The sequence below is a fragment of the Nicotiana sylvestris genome, chromosome 3, assembly GCF_000393655.2.
Source record: "Nicotiana sylvestris chromosome 3, ASM39365v2, whole genome shotgun sequence".
Lineage (NCBI taxonomy): Eukaryota > Viridiplantae > Streptophyta > Magnoliopsida > Solanales > Solanaceae > Nicotiana > Nicotiana sylvestris.
The window spans coordinates 4,646,276-4,665,596 of NC_091059.1; positions in this window are offsets into that span (position 1 = coordinate 4,646,276).

A 19,321-nucleotide genomic window follows, 5' to 3' on the forward strand; every position below is an offset into this window, starting at 1 on the left:
CTTCGTGCTTTTACTCTCGTCCTCACCATAAGAATCAATATAATATGCACGACATCAACCTTTGTGATTTTACTCTCGTCCTTACCATGAAAATCAATATAATCGGCGCAAAATTCTACATCGTGCGGCACGACATCACCCTTCGTGCTTTAACACTCTCTTACCAAAACAATACACAGCATCACCCTTCGTGCTTTAACGCTCTTCCTTACCCAAACAACAATCACAAGCAATAAGGGTAAGGAGGTAAATAAAATTACAATAAAATTCCGGTAAGGGAATAATAGTCCAATAATCAAATCCCGGCAAGGGAACAATATCAAAAGCATCAACATCCTGGCAAGGAAAATAGCATTAAAAGCAACAACATCCCGGCAAGGGAGACAATATATTAATCTTCTTCGCTTTTTCACATTTACCTTACAACTCACCTTACAACTCACCTTACAACTTGAGCCAATGCTCTATAGGATTCAATTACCAATTTTACTTCCACAATTTATTTTACAACTTGAGCTAACACTCCTCAAATTTCAATTACCAATACTACTTCCAAAAGCTTTTCTCAACAATAGAAGTCATCACAAAAGGCATGAACAATATAAACAGAGTCATAATAATCATAATATAAGACTCACGGCATGCTTGACACCAACGTATAGATACTCGTCACCATGCATATACATCATACTCAACAAATAACACATAGCAAATATGACACAACTCCTAATCCCTCAAGCTAAGGTTAGACCAAACACTTACCTCGATGCCACGAACACAATTCAAGCCTCAACTACCGCTTTACCTCTTGATTCAACCACCAATCCGCTCGTATATAGCCACAAGTTACTTAACTATATCAATAAATGCTTAATGAATCAATTCTAATGCATGAAAATAGGTTTTCTAAAGTTTTTCCCAAAAAGTCAAAAATCGCCGCCAGGACAACATGGTCAAAACCCGAGGTTCGAACCAAAACCCGATTACCTATTCCCCCACTAACCCAAATATATAATTTGTTTTAAAATGGGACCTCAAATCGAGGTCCAAATCCCCAAATTTTGAAAAACCTAGGTTCTACCTAAAACACCCAATTTCCCCCATGAAAACCCTTGATTTTGAGTTGAAATCATGTGAAACGATGTTAAATATTGAAGAAAACGAGTTAGAAATGACTTACAATCGATTTGGAGAAGAACGTTTCTTTGGAAAATCGCCCAAGAAAGTTTATGTTTTGAAAGGGTTTGAAAAATAAAAGATTTTCGGCTAAGTCATGAATTTGCAGGTCGCAGATGTCGCAATTGCGAACCCTTTAGGACCTACTACACTCACATTTGCGACTACTATTCGCAATTGCAAACTCGCTTTTGCGACGGGGGAGTCGCATTTCCGACCAAGGGGGATTTCTGGGCCTCTTCGCGTTTGCGAAGAAATGATCGCATTTGCGATCAGCCCTGCCTCTCGCATTTTCGATCTCGCATTTGCGAGCCAGGCTTTGCAAATGCGAAGCCTGCACACCTGCAACATACTAGATAAAAAAACCTGCAACTTCCTAAGTCCAAATTTCACTCTGAGGCCTATCCGAAACTCACCCGAGCCTTCGGGGTTCCAAACCAAATATGTAGACTAATCCAAAAACATCATACGGACTTGCTCGTGCAATAAAATCTTGAAAATAACATGAAAAACTATGAATTAAACCCCAAAACTCATCATTTTCATCAAGAACACTTGAAGTTCATAACTCTTCATCCTAAGGTCCAAATCACGTCAAATAAACTCTATTTTTCACCAAATTTCAAAGTTATCATTTAAATACTTTAACAAGTTTGTATCGGGCTCCCGAACCAAAATACGGGCCCGATACCAATGGTTTCAAACATTAATTCTTTCTTTATTTCATAAATAATTCAGCAAAACAATTTCTTTCAAAAATTGATTTCTAATGCTTGGGACCTCAGAATTCATTTCCGGGCATACGCCCAAGTCTCATATTTTACTGTGGACCTCCCGGGATATTCGGAACACAGATCCGGGTCCGTTTGCTTAAAATATTGACCAAAGTAAACCATAATCAAATTTTAACTCTAGAAATTTCTATTTCTCATATTTTCACATAAAAGCTTTCCGGATATACGTCCAGACCATGCACACAAATTGAGGTAAGGTATAAAGGATGTTTCAAGGTCTCAGAACACAAAATTTATTTCTAAAACAAGTGATGACCTTTCGGGTCATCACACGCCCCTAAAAAAACCACCTGCTCCAACTTGTAAACAAATAAAATATGGATTTCACCCACTCTAACCTTTATTCTACTTATCCATCTTCTTCTCTCATGTTTGGGCAATTTAATAATCCCAAAATGTCTGCACTTTACAGAGATTGAGTAGTAAAATATTCATCAAAGTTGAAGCACTGAAGTTAAAATACAAGATTTTCTCTCATTCACGTAAGATTCTACTGCTTTTGTGAATAAAATTGTCACGACCCAAAATCTCTTCGAAGGAGCCGTGATGGCACCTAGTCGCTAAACTAGGTAAGCCTAACATTAACTGAGATAACATTGATATTTACTAACTTCAAATTTAAATAACTCTGAATAAATCACTATTTCCCAAAACCGGTGGTACAAGTCATAAGCCTTTCTAAGAGTAGTTATACAAAATAAATACAACATTATTCCAGAACGAGAAGGAATCAATGGAACATAATTACAAACGAAGGTGACTCCGAGGCCTGAGAACGCAACAACAGGCTGCCTTGAATCTCCACCGCGACGATCCGCACAACTACTATCGATTAATACCTGGATCTGTATACAAAAATGTACAGAAGTGTAGTATGAGCACACCACGGCGGTGCCCAGTAAGTATCAAGACTAACCTCTATGGGGTAGTGATGAGGAACAATCAAGACACCTACTAGTCAGACAGATTAAACAAGATATGATATCAAATATCGAGATAAAGGTAACAAGGTAATATCAATAACATGGATAAATAAATCTACAAACAGTCAAAATAATGAGAGGAAACTCGGATGGAAGTGAAAGATAACCAAATAAATCAACACAAACATAGCTGGAACACAGAGAAGTAAAATGAACTCAAGTAAGGAAGACAATGTCAACTCAATCAATCATATCGTTTCTGGAGCACAAGCCTAGACATCTCAGAACTCGATGTCTCATATCATAATCTCAACTTCCAAACCTTTAGCACACCCGGCACCTTGTGCCCACATATTTTGTCTAACTTTGTACAATAATGTTCTCATGTTACTCAGTACATAGGACCCATAACTAATGCAATTAAGATGTACCAGGAGTCTCATTTACATAACATAAATTAGAGTACAACTTATAAACCAATTAGGAACTCAACAAGAAAAGATGAAGTTATTTTTAGAAATCATTTGAATGAAGAAAGTACCATTCTTAATTTAAGATACAACATCGAATGGATTATTACCTTTAACATGGGATTTAATAAATTAACTTAGTAGAAATTCCTTTTTAAGTAAAATTCAACCTCAGACGGCTTAAGGGAATTCAATTGAGTAACTATTTGAATTAAAAATGAACAATTATTGAAACTTAAAGTATTGAAATATGTATATAAATATGGCGAAGTAGTGAAAACACTATGGGGTTCCATCATAAAGATCACAACAGTAAAGGAATTTGAACAATTATAACACTTGTAATAAGCGCAACAAACAGAAAGTGCACGGCATCACCCTTCATGTTTTATCACTCTTCCTCACTATATGCATGAATAGAAATATGCACGGCATCACCCTTCATGATTTAACTCTCTCATAATCATGACACGACATCACCCTTCATGCTTTTACTCTCAATAATGTGTCACGACATCACCCTTCGTGCTTTTACTCTCAATAATGTGGCACAACATCACCGTTCGTGCTTTTACTCTCAATAATGTGGCACTTCATCACCCTTCGTACTTTTACATTCACAATATCGGCATTGCATCATCCTTCCTACATTGATAATCACTCACAATATCATGCACGACATCATCCTTTGTGCTTTACACTCTTCCTCACACCATCATACACGACATCACCCTTCGTGTTTTATACTCTTCCTCACCCAAGCAACAGAAATAATAACATCCCGGTAAGGGAATCAACAATAGAAACAATTACATCCCGACAAAGGATTCAACAATAGAAACAATAACATCCCAGCAAAGGAATCAACAATAGAATCAATAACATCCCGGCAAGGGATTCAACAATAGAAATAATAACATCCCGACAAGGAAATCAACAATAAAAACAACAACCTCCCAGCAAGGGAATCAACAATAATCAATCATGTTTCAGCAGTTAGCTTTGCAATATAGATCTCAACTCAAGTCAATGTTTAACAATGGTCAATTACCAAGAGAATGCCATAAGTCTTGTTCAACATGAATAATCACCAATTTAAGCATGAATAGTACATTATAAGAATCACGGAAAAACCAAGAAGCACAATAGCCTTACCAAAACAACACGACATAATAAGCACGTGATAACTACACCGGTAACCACAATAATTGGTCATGTAACATATTTTCACGAAGTCATAGAGGAACTCACAACCAAAAAGTATCAAAACAATAAGGAAGGCAATCACTACAACTAAGGCAATTAGGGGTCAAGTAACACGTAAGAATTAGAGGAAAGCTAACCACATCATATGGAGCATATTGAGGTAATTTAAGCAATTAGGAAACTCAATCATAACCAAGTACTTTCCACATAATGAACATAAGGACCTAAGAACCCTAGAGGCAAATTTTCCACAAATAGGTTCGAGCACACACTCGTCACCTCGTGTTCACGGGCTACTATTAGCATAGAAAACTCAAATCCTAAGGGGAAGTACCCCACACAAGGTTAGGCAAAATACTTACCCTAAAGACGACAAACCGATACTCTAAAATGCACTTCTCAGGTGGAAAAACCTTCGGACGCTCAAATCTAGCAAAATACGACTTGAATATATCAAACAACGCAAGAGAAAATAATTTTAATTAACAAAACTATGATTCTTATACAATTTGTAAAAAGTTAACAAAAGTCAACTCCCCGGGCCCACACTTCGGAACCCGACAAAATTTATAAAAACCGAATACACATTCTGATACGAGTTCACCCATACAAAAATTATCCAATTCCGATACCATTTGGTCCTTCAAATCATCATTTTACATTTTTGAAAGATTTTACAATTTTCCCCAAATTTCCCTTTAGATTCTCATGAATTTGATGTTAAATCTAAGATATAATCACAAAATATAGTTGGAAATTGATTAGAGACACTTACCCAATGATTTGGAGAAGTTTTGGTCTTTGGAAAATCGCCCATGGAGGTTTAGGGTTTGAGAAAATTGAAAAATGGGTGAAAATCCCGTCAAAAATCTCACTTAACAGGCCTCAGATCGCAAATTGCGAACAAGGCAGGGCTTGCATAAGTCGCATATGCGACAAAAAGTTCGCATTTGCGAACTAGGCATCGCAATTGCGATGAAAAAGTTCGCATTTGCGACCACACCAGAAACCAGCAATTTCCTTGATAGTTTAAATATGTTTGCTTGATTACTGATGATTAAACCATGATTGCACTTGCAGTTGCCCCAGTGGCCATGAGTACTTATTAAAATCTGGGACTCACACTTTGTATGCAACTTTTCGATGATGCCAAAAAGGGGAAGAGATATTGTGCTTTACACATTCTGAATAAGTGATATTTATAACCTAATTAACCTGGTCCTTGATGATAGGTAAATTTTCTATACTTTGTATTGATGGTTAAGCTGAGTTCTTACAGGATCTGAGTAAGTAAAAAGCACAGAGTTTGTCATTATCAAAAAGGGAGAATTTGTTGGCACAAGAACATGTGAAGTTTTGAAGACTGACAAAAGAACTCAGACATGGACCAGGTCCATCTTGTGAAGCATAGTCGTGATCAACTTGTACATATGAGATGCACGTGAAGGCGATAAATCTAACTTATCAAAAAGCATCTCCTGATCTGATCGAAAAGGTTTCATATTGGATAAGGAGAGAAATACTCCTTACATGAAGAGAACACAATCTAGGAAAAAGATAGTGTTAGAGTTTGAGATCACCTTGAACTCTTCTATGATAGAAGAGTAGCATTTGAATCCCAGTCACTCTCTAATTACTAACCCATTAAATATCAGTGTTGTTCTCTTTTACAGGTAATGCACATAAGTAGAAGGTAAACCTAAATTGAGAGCAAAAGAGCAAGGCGGTTTTGCAAGCAATTTATGTGTGATTCAAGTGTACAATCCTGAAGCTACTTGAACGAGATAGAAGAACCAGTTCTAAGTGTCTATCTTTTATTCTAGTTCAATTGTTATAGGTGATTTTACATTGTACCTTTCAGGTTTCATAGAAGCAATTGTATTAGGTACCCAGAGTGTTCAAGTTAGAGTTAACTTGAAGTTGTCGCAGCAGTTGAGGCTGTGTGCCACAACGGGATTAGAGTTAATCCTTAGGTTTACAAAGAGTTTTGTAAATGCTGTTTTGGCTCAGTGATTTAAGTGGAAGTTTGGGAAAATCCTAACAAGTAGTAGGTCATGATTTTTTCACCTTCTGAGTCAGGTGTTTTCCACGTTAAAATATCTATGTTCTTTATTTTCTTTACTTATCATTCCGCAAACAGTAGTAGTTGGAACACATAGAAGAACCAGGTCCTTCTATAGTTCAGTTAAGCAAAAATTGCGTACCACACAAATCACTCCCCCCTCTTGTGTGGTATTGAAGTCTAAATCATCAAATACCCTCATTCTTCTTTATTTTCCCCCAAAAAGCCAATCATTCTCTCTCAAATCTCTTACATTCTATCTATATTCTTCTCTTAATTTTCTCATAATCAACTACTTTTCAAGTTTTTGCGCAAAATTTCGGAACAAGTTTTTCAAGCTTCAAATTAATTCGTCAAGTATTTGGAGTGTTTTTTTGGGAAATTTATTCAAATTTTAACATTTAATCACAGTGCACTCGTTCCATCTATTAATTTTTATATTTAATATTTGCATATCTTTTAGTGCTTCAATTTTGTGTTTACGTGTTTTATTTTCGTGTTTAATTAATGTGTTTACTTTTTGCGTTAACTTTTTGTATTATTTTAATGTTTAAACTACGGCTCCTAAATAAGTATTTGGTATAACCAATCCATTTGAAAAAAGTAGTAAAGGTGCTAGTTGTAGTAATCCTAATCCTCCTCCCAGAGTTAGAAGATATATAAATGAAATGACTCATTTTGATGAAACTTCATTTACCCAACTCCTGTATTTTATGCTCTTAATCTAGGAGAACAACTAGATCATGAAACTTTAAACAAAGATAATTTGCCAGATATTAATTTTAATGAGGAAGAAGAATTAGATGAAATATCCACTAGTCCAGCAACACAAGCTCCAATTCAGAAACAATATTGGTCTGGAGCTTTACCCCTTATACCTCCTGTAAGGGGTGAGGAGAAGGCTGAATATACGAAAACATCACTTGTATTTGAACATGATAAAGTTTATTTAGTTGCAACTTGAGTAAAATATAAAGCACAATTTGCACATCGTAGAGGTGGAAAATAATGATGATCCAATAGGTTATTTTGAGTTCTAACCTTTATTTTTATGTTCCGAGATCTTGATTAGCTCTGTTTAGTATTTTTTGATTTGTGTGTGCAATCTATGTCTTTTTATGGAATGTTTTTATGTGAAAATTGAAGAAAATATGAATTTTAGCTTTAAAAATGAGTTGAGTTGACTACAATCACATTTTGTATAAACGACCCCGGATCAGTATTTTGACGATCCCGGTGGTTCCGTATCGTAATTTTGGACTTGGCGTATTCCTGTAATCGAATTTGGATGTCCCTAACTTGATTTGACGTGATTTGTTAAAAACTAATAATTTGAAGTTTTAAAAATTTTCAAAGTTTGAGCGTAGGTTGACTTTATGGCTACCGGGTTCGGAATTTGGTATAAGTTCATTTTACTATTTAAAACTTGTCTGCAAAATTTGGTGCAAAACGAAGTTGATTTGATAGGATTAAGATGCTCGGTTGTGAATTTGGAAGATCTTGAGTTTTCTTTTAAAAATATTTCATGCATTTTGATGTCTGATTCGTAGTTCTAGGTATTATTTTGGTATTTTGATCGCGTGAGCGAGTTCGTATGATGTTATTATACTGTTATGTATGTTTGTTTTGGAGTCTGAGGGGCTCGGGTGAGTTTCGGATAGGCTACAAACCAATTTGAACATAGAAAGTTGTTGGTTTTTGCCTGTTGCTGATGTCTGGTGCATTATGCTTCGCGATTGCGAAGGGGAACTTGGGACTGGGGTGGATTTCTTAATCCTGAATGCGAGGGTGTGGCTGCGAATGCGAAGCATTAGAGGGCTTACCCTTCATGAACATAACCGTCCTCACGCGAACACGAAGGTATATGGGATTCTGGGGGGAGGCAGTCTTGTACTCTTTGCGAACGTGAGCCCTGGCTCGCGAACGCGAATGCCAGGGGGGTGAAGCCTTTGCGAACGCATAGGCCATTCGGTCCTCTATGCATTGCGAACACGTAAGGTGCTTCGCGAATGCGAAAAGCACCTGACGCCCAGTGATTTAAACATCAAAAAGTCGGGAATTAAGTCATTTTCACCATTTTCAAGTTTGAGCTCGGCCTAGAGGCAATTTTGAAGAGATTTTTCATCCCAACTTCTTAGGTTAGTAGATTTTAACTTGTTTCTTTATATTTTCATAAACACCTATTGATTATTAACCTTTAATTTATACTTTTTCATGGTAGAAATTAGGGATTTGGGTAAAAATTGGGTGTTTTAAGAATTTGAGATTTAGACCTCAAATCGGGGGTGAATGGGTAATTGGGTTTAGGTTTGAATCTCGTATTTTGACCAAGCGGACCCAGGGTTGTCGTACCATTACATTCATGATATTACATGGTGAGGAAGAGAGTAAAAGCACGAAGGGTGATGCTATGCCATTACATTCATATTATAGCATGGTGAGGACGAGAGTAAATACACGAAGGGTGATGCCATGCCATTATATTCATGATATTGCATGGTAAAGAAGAGAGTAAAAGCACGAATGGTGATGCCATGCCATTTTCATACCATGTATTTAATTGATTTGCAGTTTTGGTGATTTACTTAGTTATATTGTTGCTTAATTCGGAAGATGTTATTTCGTGATTTCATACTAGCCGTATTTATTATATCTTTCCCTTTTCGCATGTCCCCTCCCGATTGGTATTTTATCATTCTTCTTGTTATTTTGCTGCTTTATACACACTTGTACAGATTTATTTATGTAGGTATCTTGTGCGCCGGAACGCGCTCGGGTTGCCCGAGACCTCAACCAAACATGCATACAAGTCCAAATACATTAAACGAACCTACAAGAATCGTCAAAATAACGATTCAAGGTTGTTTATTAAGAACATTGACTGCGGTCAACCCAAACCTCATTTTAAGTCAACAATTACTTTTTCTTTTAAATTTGACATGTAACTTTCTAGAAAAGGACATAGACCATGCACGCAAGTCATAAATCATCAAATTAAGCTATGTGAGGTCTCAGAACACATAAAAAGGAGCTAGTACTCAAAACGACATATCGGGCCATCACAAGATAAGAGATGGTTAAAGATACATCAAGTAAATTTAATCATTAAAGGTTCAAGATGTTATCCACGACCACCATTGTAACAATTCTTAAATTATGCTCATGTTGTGCAGTCTGTCCCTGCTATGATCAATAAAGTCACGGGGTCCTCATGCCGCTCACCTCCAAAGGCAGGAGGATGTAGCCTAGTCCATCTATTCAATAGCTTTTGCGACTCACCGGTCGCGACAGGTCTGGCTCTATTATAGCCGCTGCAACTGGCTGAGCTCCGCCCATGGGTACTACACCCGGGGTCTGATATACGATAGCTACATGCCTTGGAGCCTGAGCGGTAGGGGTCTGTTCCCCCTTTCCCGCCTAAGATATGGCCGGATCTGCTAGAAATAAACCAGCGTGCCTTATAGAATCCATGAATCGCAACATACAACCCATGACCTTCTAGTATCTTGGTGCGGACATAAAATCTGCTGAGGCCAGCTCTGCTGCAGGTACCTCGCCCTGCTCCTCAATTATAGGGTCCTCCACTGAATTCACTGGTGGCACAATTGGAGCAACTCTAGGATGCCCTCGTCCTCTAGCACGAGCTGGAGCCCTCCCTCGACCTCTACCTCGGCCTCTAGCAACAGGAGGAGCAGCTCCTCCACGGTCGGATAAATTTTCCGTGCATGTTCTCATCATCTGTGAGAGAATAAGAGAAAGATACTTAGCACAACATCAACTACACGATAGGAGATGAAGAACGAGAAGTTTCCTAACACCCTATAGCCTCTCGAAGATAAGTACGAACGTCTCCGCACTGATCTGCAAGACTCTATTAGGCCTGCTCATGACTTGTGAGACCTATGTGAACCTGGCTTAAGTACCAAGTTGTCATGACCCAATTTCTCCTACAGGCCGTGATGGCGCTCAACATTGTCGCTAGGCAAGCCAACGCTGAACTAGTCATGTACTTGTTCCTTTTGAATAATTTAAAAGTAGTTTATTTTTATTTATTAAGTAAATGAATAGTGAGAAATTATAGTAAGGTAAAGCATAAACTAATGAGAGAGTAAATACAGTGAAATAAATACTCAAAACCATAAAGTGTCTACTAGCATGTTCCTAAAATTCGGTGTCACAAGTGTATGAGCAACTAGTAGAATATACAAAACACATATGCTACTGTCTGAAATAAGATAGATAGAAATTAAATACAAAAGAGGGATTACGGGTGTCACACCTCCTTTTTCCGCACCCGAAGGGCGCAGAGGAGTTTTTTCCAATTAAAGGACAATCGAAACGGGATTGGTTTAATTATTTCAGAGTCGCCACTTGGGAGATTTAGGGCGTCCCAAGTCACCAATTTTAATCCCGAATCGAGGAAAATAATGACTCTATATTATAGTCTGCGTACCAGAAATCTAGATAAGGAATTCTGTTAACCCGGGAGAAGGTGTTAGGCATTCCCGAGTTCCGTGGTTCTAGCACGGTCGCTTAACTGTTATATTTGGCTTATTTATCTGATTTCAAATTCACTATGAACTTATGTGCAAATTTTAATTTTTAAACCGCTTTTATTATTTACTGTTATTTTATAAGACTTGCAACGTTGTGAAAACATATCTCGAACCACGTTGCATCAATGCACCCGTGATTGTTGACATATTTCGACTCGGTTGAGATTTGGATTTAGGTCACATAAATGTGCACCCGAATTAAGGAGAATAAATTATTAAGACGTGCCTAAAGCAACTAGCGTATTGTTGTTTTGGGTAAGGCCGAAAAATTCGCTAAACGGCCTGTCCCGAATTCTAAGTGTTTTAATATATATACAGTTAGAGGGCCCCGCAGCTGTGTACATTTTTGTTTGACGAGGCTCGTCTCGTTCTACTTTTAAAAGGAATTCGCGACGTCATGGATATGCCTCTCGGACCACGTCACAATCAATGTACCCGTGATTAGAAATACATTTCGAATCCGTCGAGATTTGGATTTGGGTCACATAAATGTGCACCCGAGTTTAAGAAGGTAGGGTTTATTAAAGCGTATCCTAAAGAGACTAACGTGTTGTTATTTTAGGAGGGTTGTGAGATTTGCTAAACAACCCGTCCTGGAAACTAAATGCTTCAATAATATACATTTAACAAGGGCCCCGCATCTGCGCGTTTTGTTTATTTTCATCGAGGCTCAACTCGTTCTTATTTTAAAAGGATATCCTATAGCAACTACGTTTCTTGTCGTGTTTGTCTCTATCAATTGAAAACAGTAGATAGTCCTAATTAATTACATGCTTGCGAGTTGTTTGTGACGGAATTCGGAAATGCTTTAAAATCAGAAATGTGGCTGCATGTACAGTCAGCCGAACAAATAATCCCGGGCCCAAATCCAGCCCATGCGTAATAGGCCAGACCTGGGCCACTGCTCGTTCGATGCGGGCCTGTCTGGTCTGTTTTTGACCTGGGCTCGACCTTCATGAGGTTGAGGCCCTGAATTTGTGTTCTTTATCTTAAAACATGATTTTAAGAGTTATACATGGCAATTTATTAGAAAGGAAAGAACTTATTTACAGTGTACGAATTTCATGCTTGGACTATATTACAGGCTCATACTACACCATTGAACTAAGTATGAGATACTACCTACTGCCTTGGGCATACTCTCATCATCAACCTATATGCACATTCTGGCATTCAACTACCATGCATTGACATTTATAGGCATGAAGACTGTCTCTAGTACCCAGAACAAGAATGTAAAAACTATTACACATTACATGAATATTTAATGTAACAATCTATGTATAAGAGACATCCTTCAGGATCTTTCATTTGTATTCATGCTCATTTTTCAATTACATTTCTTGACAGTGCATTGGTTGTGTACCTGGTATAGAGGACAAAGAAGAAAGGGATGATCAGCTGGGCAGTATGCAGTAAACACAGCAACAGCAGATACACAACAACAGCACAGCAACAAACCAACAATCAAATGTTTTCCACAACCCACAGACAACCAGCAATATTTCCCAGAACAGAAGAACTAACAGATAGTCGAGTAATCCCAGGAAAGAGTAGAGAAACAACAGCACTAACAGAGTGTTCAATGCAGCAACACCAACAGTTCAACAACCATAAACAGCTCAGTCAATGCAAGCAACAGAACTTGGCCAAGACAGCTTGACCAAAATGCACTCTTATACAACTTTCAGACAGTGTTTGGTTGCAGTGTTTACTGGAAACTACCTTATGTTTTTTCAGTTTTTCTTTGGACTCACTAGACCTCTCTTCAGATTAAAACTCAAGCCTTAAGACTAAAAATTCCACTTTGTTTTCTCTTTTTCTGAAGACTAAAAGTCCAGCCATTCTTAGGTTCTCAAAGGACCTATTTATAGGCCAAATGACCCAGTGCAGCTGAGCTGCCCTCATCTGCAACTTGCAGCCTGCCCATACCCTTTAAGCCCATGCCTAAGCATCTTTGGTGCCAGCCCCTTTGTTCCCCACGCTTGGTTTTTGTTTAATCAAGAGTTATGGGCCTCTTATTATTCATTTTAAAGTCCCATACTCTTGTGTCTTGTTCCCCATTGGTATTAGTTTAATCCTAAATTAGTACCCTACTTGTCAGCTCATTTAAACTAATCTTTCTGTCCTTTTTAACACCCCAGAATACCCCTGCTTAACCTTGATTATTACTGCCCTGCCCATTGCAGCATCAGGGCATTTTTGAACTGATGAAAGTTCAAATTCAAGACTGCCTGGACTGAACCCTTTTCAGTCATTTTTACAATGCAAACAAACCATTTCAAACAATGCTGGGGCATTCGGTCAGTGGCAAAGTTCAATTAGTCATGCGACATTATTAGCTCATTCGATTCATTAGTTATAGAAAACTAATCGACGACATTTATCGAGTCGACTATACTAATTATAACAGGTAATAATCAGTCGCTCATACAAACAATACGTTTAGGGACCTAAAGGGCATCAGACAATTTTTGTTCAATTACTGGGGCCTATATGAGTTAACTTATCTGACGATTAAACTAATCGACGATCATGTTTATCACAGAGTACATTCAGAATACACACATAGAAAATCAACCGACCAAAGAAAAAGGTCTTTAAAGAGATGAAAGAAATCCGAATGAAAAATAACAGACCAAAACAAATAACCACAACAACAAATCATGCTGACAACTCAATTAGAACTAAACAAAGAGAAAAGGAAACTTACCGAAAAAGTTTGAAATCAAAACGGACCCAAATCAGACTCAACTTCGAACTCTTGAGGCCGAACAAACTTTAATCAGGGTGTTCTCACATGAGAACACCTTGATTAAGGTCTATTAGACCTCAAACCCTTGTCAAGACCGGCCGGATTCCCCAGGTGCATGTGTTCTAAGGTCTGGATTTTCAGATCTGGATTTTTAGGAGTTGTGGGTAGATTCGGACCAAACCAAGCTTGGTTTGGTCACGAGGAAGGTCAGGGGAGTGTCTGATACAAAGATGGTGAGGTTTGGTATAGATCGAGCTTTGTCTCGAATCTTCAAATCCAGATTCGAGACGACAGGAGGTGATTCGAGGTTCATGGTTAGTGGATTCGTGTTCAGGGGAGTGAGGGGGTCTTAGGGTGTTCAGGAGGTGGCCACCGGCGTTCATGCCGCCGGGTTCTGGTGGAAGGGAAACTAGGGCGGCTTGCTAGGGTTTGGGGGTTTCAGGTTGGGGAAGGAGACGAGTGAAGGGTGGGGTTCGGATAGGGGGCGTGGGGTGAAGGGTTGAGTTTATATATGGGGAGGCTGATTGGATCTGAGCCGTTAGATCAGATGATCTCAACGGCTTGGATCTGAGGGTGAGAAATGAGACGGGGTCGTTTGATAGTTAAACGGGGTCGTTTGGTTTAAGTGAGGGGTTGGGTCGGATTGGTTCCTGGGTCGGGTTTTGAAACGGGTTACTGATAGTGATCCTGGACCGTTGGATTGGATTGATTGGAACGGCTGAGATGAGCCGCCCTTGAAACGACGTAGTATGGGTATTGAACTACGTCGTTTTGATAACTGGTGAATGGGTCTTGGGCTGGCTGACTTGGGCTGCTTCTGGGCTTCCAAAATTGACATAAAATAGGCCCGATCCGATTTCTTAAATGATTTGCACTCTTTTATTTTGTTTTCTAATTTTAAAATACAACTAAAAAAATAAAAATGAATTTGAAATACCCAAATCAATATTTAACACAATTGTTCACACACATATATATAAAACTTCTTGAATGGTTAAATTGCAATCTAGAAATGCATACCTCTTTTTTGTATTTTGCTTGATAAGGATTAAATAAAAATGGACAGACCCACAAATGACTAACAACACATGTCATGGAAAACTCGAAAAATTGTACAGCAAAATCATTTGTCACTATTTTTATTTTTTGTTTTCCTTTTGGAGTGATTGCTCGTGAAGCAAAAATCACGTGCTTACAACGGGTACTGCACAATGGACTCATAGAGCAGCTCACCACTAGGCCTCGGGGTAACGGGGGTACGTGCCTGAATGATTGTCAGATGCACCTGCCTCAGATCTTGCACAATTAGTGCAGAAGTATAGCGTGCGTATATTAAAAACATGTATCCAGTAAGTATCTAGTCTAACCTCGAAGAAGCAGTAATGATGGGTCGACATCAACACTTACTATGGGCCAATAAATAAACTACGAAAATTCTAAATAGGCATGGAATACATCAATAATAATAATAATAATAATAATAATAATGATAATAATAATAATAATAATAATAATAATAATAACACAATAACAAACAATAAATAAGTGGTTCTTTAACTAACAGTCAATAAGAAATCTCCATTGACACATACTAACTTCAACATTTATGGGCCATCAAGTAAACTATAATTTCTTAAGTCAAAAAAATAATATCAAGTGTAATCGGACTCCGAGCATTATCACGCATGATTTATGTCGAGGTCGTACGGCCCAATCCAGAATAATATGTACACTACCAAGGGTTGACCGACACGAACCATAGACACATATATTATACTGCCGAAGCGTTCGACCCGCTCTACAAGAAGAGAGGATACTCTACGAATATTCGATTTAACGATTATCACAAGACCAATACACACAAGAGGCACAATTTCTATCAACAATCAAGTAACTCGCCAAAACATAAAGTAAGTGAAGTTCGGTCTTACGAATCCTTTATCAAGTCTCAATATAATTTAAGCACTTAAATTAACAAGTAGAGTATAAACAATACAAGTAATTTCATGATAGGGTCTAAAACTACCCGGACATAAGCATGATTTGTGGCTACGCACGGACTCTCGTCACTTCGTGCGTACGTAGTACCCACAGTTAGGAGCAAATAGTAATTTAAAATACCTATGGGGTAAGTTCCCTCTTACAAGGTTAGGAAAGAGACTTACCTTGTCCCAAAGCTCACTTTCCAACCCACAAGTTCACTCTAAAGCCTCAACTTGGAGCCGAACAATCTGAAGCTAGCCAAATATTATATAAATTATCAGTAGACACTCTCACAAGTTCATAATTTAGATATTCAAGTAATTATCCAATCCAAATTTGAATATTCTTAAAACTCACCCCCGAGCCCACGTGCTTGAATTCCGGAAATTTTCGAAGATAAATGCTACCCATAACCTCACGAACTCAAATATATAATTTTTACCTAATTCCATAACCATTTTCGTGGTTTAATCTCACTTTTATCAAAACCTAAGTTTTTCAACTAAACCCACAATTTCTACAATTTATATGTTAAGAATCTACCCAAAATATATGTATTAAACTCATATTGTATAGAAAGTACTCACCTTAAAGTGCTAGGTGAAAATCCCTCCTCAAAGAGCTCTAAAATCGACCAACAAGTGAGAGAAATGGACCAAAAAGCCTAAGTCCCGACTTTTAAAACATTCTGCCCAGGTTTGTGCCTTCATCACGATAGCTAACAAGCCCTCGCAATCGCGAAGGCAAAACTGATGAACCTAGGAAAAATTCCTCTTCGCGATCGCGAGAGAACACTCGCGAACGCGATGCACTGAGCCGCCTCCTCATCACGAACACATGCCCTCACCCGCAAACACGTAACACAACATGGTTGCCTAGACCCTTGACTCTATGCGAACACGATAGATCTCCCGCAAACGCGAAGGCCACTAGCCCCAAGCCTTTGTGAACGCGGCTAAGACTTCACGAACGCGAAGCACAAACCACTTAGCTCCGAGCGGTCCGAAACGCACCCGAGCCCTTCGGGACCTCGTCAAAATCCACCAACAAGTCTATAACCATAATATGGACCTGCTCGAACTCTCGAAACACGTAAAATAACACCAAAACTAAGAATCGCACCCCAAAACTAAGTTGAATCAAGTTATCAACTTCAAGCTTTTCAACTTACTCCGAATGCGCCAAATCATACTTAGACTACTCGGAATGATACCAAATTTTGCATGCAAGTCTTAAATCAATATACGGAATTATTCCCTGGCTCGGAATCCTAAATGGACCTCGATAAGACCAAAACCTACTCAAAACCAAACTTAAAGAACTTAAAAACCTTCAATGTGCCAACTTTCAATATTGAGCACCGAAACGCTCCCGAATCATCCGAAACCCGATTCGAACACACGTCCAAGTCTAAAATTATTATACAACTTATTGGTACCGTCAAATATCAGTTCCGATGTCGTTTACTCAAAACGTTGACTAAAGTCAAATTTAACCATTTTAAGCCACTATTAAGGAACTAAGTATTCCGATTTGAAGCCGAACCTTTTCAACCTGAACTACCATCCCCGCAAGTCATAATATAGTAAGATTACATATGGAGAGTCTTAATTAGAGGAATGGGGATATAGAAGGCAAAATGACCAGTCGAATTATTACACAACCAATTATAATATACTACAAAAACGACATTGTACTTCCTCAAGATGCCTAGGTTGATAAGATCAAGGTTGAGATAAGAGATGGTTAAAGATGCATCAAGTAAATTTAATTATTAAAGGTTCAAGATGTTATCCACGATCAGCATTGTAGCAATTCTAAAATTATGCGCTTTTTGTTTTTCATTTCAACAGAAAATAAACTTGTAACTCTGTTTTTGTTCTTGTTTTTAACACATGAGATTCTGGTAAACTGAACTATGCAGTCAAATTGTTCAGTAATTTTGTGTACAAAAATGAGATTATGTTTAAAAGAAGGTAGATAAAAGACATTGTGAAAAATAATGGACTTAGTTAAGACAAAAGATCAGGTACATGTAACCTTAACTTTGTATCCATTTGGAAGGGAAACAAGAAAAAGGAATGAGTAAGGGTGTGATACTAATGAGATATTCTTTATTGGAAGTCATATGGTCAGATGCACCTGAATCTACTATCCAAGTTAAGGAATCTGATTTACTCAGCAAAGTAGAATTAAAACTATATACAACAGTCTTAGGCAGTAAAGTACCAACAAAATTGGCAGAACTTAAAGTGTTGAGAGAAGGTCTAGAATCATAAATGTGAGTCTGTTGAAGCAAGGATATCAATTGAGCATATTGCTTCTGAGTCAATCCATGTACCATAGATCCTTGTTCTTCCTGATTCTGAGTAGAAGTTGAAACAGAATTGGCAGAAACATTTTGTGGAGTAGCAAGTTCAGAATTTACCATGTTTGCAGCTGGTTTTTTGCCTTTGGTGAACTTAAAATTTTGAGGAAATCCATTAAGTTTGTAACATTTGTCAATCAGGTGCCCTGTCTTCTTACAATACTTATAGAAGAGACCAGACTTAGATTGATCAAACCTTTGACTGTACTGTTTTTGTTGTGGTTGTGGTTGAGTAAATTTGGTATTGTTGGAACTAGCATTGAAAGAGGCAGATTCTGGATGAAACTGAGGATTTATAGTAATTTGTCTTTGTTTTTCATCGTGTAGAAGAATGTTATAGACAGAATCAAGAGAAGGTAAAGGATGCATCATCAATATATTGCTTCTAACACCCACATAAACCTCGTTTAATCCCATGAGGAACTGATGTACTTTGTCCTCTTCTCTTTCCTTTTGTAAACCCTCTTTAGCAGCACAATTACAAGAGTTTGCATGGCTACTACGTATAACCTCCAATTCATCCCATATTTTCTTAAGTTTATTGAAATAAGAAGGAATATCAAAAGATCCGTGATATGTGGATGCTAGTTCTCTTTTTAATTCAAACACCTTAGTTCCATTTACTGTCCCATATCTATTATTAAGTTGTTTTCATATGCTCTCAGCAGTATCTAAGTAATGTACACTCTCAGCTATGTCTGGTGAAAGTGAGTTGGTCAGCCACGATATGACCATATTATTGCAACGGTCCCATTGCCTAAACTGAGGGGAATTTTCAGGAGGCCTAACACAGGTCCCGTCAATAAAACCAATTTTATTTCTAGCAGATAACAAAACAATCATACTACGCTTCCAACCTCCAAATCCATTCCCCGAGAACGGTATCGCAACAAGAGAAACCCCAGGTACATCAGAAGGGAGAAGGAATAACGGTGAAGATGGTTCAGGTGTGTAAACATATGAAGAAGATGAAGAGTTCACAGGAGGATCGAGACTACCTATATCAACCAGGTAATATCAATTACCAA